Here is a 3,473-nt window from a genome sequence, read left to right on the forward strand (position 1 = left end):
GGAGCTACTGTTGAAAAATTGCTTCCACTGGTCATTGGGCACTGTCCATGGAGGAAAAGACATTGAAATGTTAGTGTAGACTTATCTGAGATAAAACCTACTTCATATCTCTCAGTGACTGACTCTCCCTTTTAACCAAGTCCTCCAGTTCTGCTGTGAGCTCTGGACGAGTCAGTCCTGCCAGACAGCCATAGATAAATCGGAACATGTGTGATCACAGATTAAATCCACTCATGTTCAACATTCTGCTCCCAATTCACCTTACTGCAAGGCATAGCTGTGGGGATATTGGGTTTTTTAAACTGTTTTTGTTGCACCACTATACATGAGGAGTGGTTTTAAGGCAGAAATTTATGGTATTTCTGCTGAACTCCTACTGAAACATTGTGTTTCTTGAGAGACCAAGGGGCTGTCCTAAAATTCAGAGTGAGGAGAGTTGCTCTATCCATCAGCCCTGGTCTCATCTGACCTGTGCTGGCACCGCTTTGAGCTGGATGATGGAAACAGGGCACTGCTGGGACTAGAGGAATCCAGTCTCCAAGCCCAGCTCTCCAAAGCCCTCAGCCCCTCTCATCGCACCTGAGGAGGATCTCTGCTCTCCCCTCCCAGCCAGGGACACTGAGGGCTCATTGCAGCTGCCTGTGTGCAGACGCCCAGCAGCATTTCCATGGCCTTAGCACTGAGGTGTTTCCTCCCTGGGGCTGCTGGATAACACAGAGATGCCCCAGGAAAGCTGTGCCCACCTGGAGAGAAACTTGCAGCCCAGCACGAGCCCATCACAGGAAGAGTTGAGTGTCCTAAAATGGAGGTGTCCTGAAGAGAGAATTGGGTCCTTTGTTTTGCCCTGAGCACACAGATTGTGAGGAAACTTTACTCCCATGGACACATCTGCACGGCAGGACCCACAGGGTTGGGCTCAAAACTGTAGCTTAACCCCACCACCCCCCATCCCAGCAAGTCCAGGGATGACAGTAAGGGGAGCAGATACAGGAGGGGGAAAATGGAGAAATACCACACTGCTTGTGTTCTTGGAGGCAGAAAGGGACAGGCATTTGGTATTGGGTAGTTTCCTCCTCTTCAAGGGTGAGGCCGCTGGGAAGGTGCCCCATGACCTTGAGGGCAGAGGCTGTGTTGGACAGGGGGGAGATCAGGGGGTTGTTCCATGGAAGGCATCTGCACTTGAATGGCAGGGAGGTGTCAGAATCCCCCCTCCCACAGCGTTCCTGGCAGCAACTCCCTCTCCCTTCATGTCCATAATCTCTGGTACCTGGAGCTGTCCCTGCCTGGAGCCGCTTCTCTGTCCCTTATCTCCTGTCTGTCAGTACTGCCAGCCCCCATCCCACCCACCCTGTGCTCAGCTCTGCCCTGCGGACCCCTCCTGGCAGCAGGACACTGCCCAGGGACATCTCTCTAGGTGAAGGGGTTCAGGAGCGACTGAGAATGCTAAAGACAACTGATATCTGAGTTATTCCACTAAAGTGGAGAAAAAAATCTAGCAATGCCCACCTGGCCAACCAAGAAAATAAATCTCAAAGAAAGGTTCCTTCCATTTCAAGTAAAAGCAGCCTTGATATCCTTCTTCAGAAGGAACCTCTGCAAAAGTCCTCAGAGTGATCTGCAGCTGTGAGCATCCCTGATCCGTGCAGCAGCAGCCTCTGGAGAGCAGAAGGAGCCTGCCCTGGCGGGGGTCTCTCCTTCCCCCCACAGCTTCTCCCCACAGCGCCGTGGGGAGCTCCCCAGGCAGGCTGAGTGCTGACCCTGGCAGGCAGCAGAGTCCCTGCCCCAGCACACAGCCCCCTGGGGTGCAGGGACCCTGCTGGGAAGGACAGCCCTGGGCACCCCTGCCTGCACACCCGGCTGCACACCCCTGCAGCCGGCCCCGCCAGAAGGCAGCCCTCATGCCCTGGCCCTCACAGGGGGCACCAGGGAAGCCCTGCTCGGGAGCAGATCCTCCTCCTCCTCCTCCTCCTCCTCCTCCTCTAGGCAGGAGGCAGATTCCTGGCCGCTCTGCCGCCTTCCCCAGATCCTTCCCCAAGCTGCAGCTGCATTGCCCTGCACCCCCAGACTTACTGTGGCCAGGGCCCTGATGCTTTCTCCTCCTCGGAGCTCTCAGCAGCCTCCCAGCCCAGGCTGCCTTGAAGCTGTGTGTGCCTCGCTGCTCTACCCTGGGTGCCTGCAGGCAGTGCCCCCAGCCCTGCTGCGCTTTGCAGAGGAGCTGCTCCTGGGCAGAGCTGTCTCTCTGCAGCGCTGCCCACTTGCCAGGAGCTCCCTCTGGCCCAGGAGCCCGGCCCAGCTCAGCACCACAGCAACAGCCCAAGGCAGCTTAATGACCCCTCACGAGGGTTTGGTGCCAACTCCATGGAAAACAGGAACAGAGAAGCTGAAGAAACCTTTGAAGAATTCAAAGTTTTATTCAAACTCCAAAGTTTCCTGCACTGTTAATGGCTCCCACTGAGGACACCATTGACAAAAGCTCCCCAGGGGCTGGTTAGAGCAGAAAACTAGAGAAAATCATGACCGGTAGACAAATGCCATTGTACAGAAGAGATTCTGTGTCAACATGGATGTGTTATGTTAAGAGAAAGGGCAAATTGCTGACCTCCAGCCCCTGGGATGGGAGATCCTGTCCCTCACACATTGCTCAGGACTCTTCCTGGGGTAGTATTCTATGGGGATGAGCAATGCCAAGAGCATGACTACTGTACAATACCTCCCAAGCTCCCAGGGTGGGAAGGGCTGGCAATGATACTCGACTGCTGTACGGATCAGGTGGGATGTCAGCAGAGAGGAGGTGTCTGAAGAAGGCCCCATCTACTTCCTCTTCCTGATCAGGAGATCTGTAGCAGTTATCCACCCACCGCAGTGGTGTCCATGATGTTCTCCCCTCTCATATTGACCCCTCAGCTCCCAGATGACTCATTGTCCATCCCCAGGCAGAGCTAAATGCGTTCCTGCAGCTCCCTCCCAAAGGGCTGCTTCCCCTCTGGGTCCAGACCTACGGCTTTATCAGTACCAGACCCCCAAGAAACCACAGTTCCTCCAGGAGGGGTATTGGCAGTGCCCTGCAACTCCTCGTACTGTTCTCTTGTGAGAGACGCCCCAGTCAAGATGAACCAGCTGCATGCAAGCATTAAAAGCAATATAGTGAGGTGCAAGCCATGCAGGCGGGTTTTGGAGCGCATTGGGAACATCTGCCTGATAAGGGTGACTGAGAAACCCTGTGAGGTGAAGTGCCCTGTGGGACTTCATCTTTACAAAGAAGAGCTGGCCAGGGATGTAACAGTCAGGGATGAGAAGGTAAAGTTGAGGCTCCTGAAAAAAGGGAACCCTTAGATTTTTCCTCTTGTTTCCTCTCCTGTTTTGCTTTTTAATTCTTATTTTTCCCTCTGACAGCGAGAATGTTTTATCAAACTGGTTTTAGCAACGAAGTTGTCACTGACTGAGGAGGAATCTGTTTATAATTTTTCTGTTCT

Source organism: Tyto alba, unplaced genomic scaffold, assembly GCF_018691265.1.
Source record: "Tyto alba isolate M040663 unplaced genomic scaffold, T.alba_DEE_v4.0 Super-Scaffold_200000146, whole genome shotgun sequence".
NCBI classification, from domain to species: domain Eukaryota; kingdom Metazoa; phylum Chordata; class Aves; order Strigiformes; family Tytonidae; genus Tyto; species Tyto alba.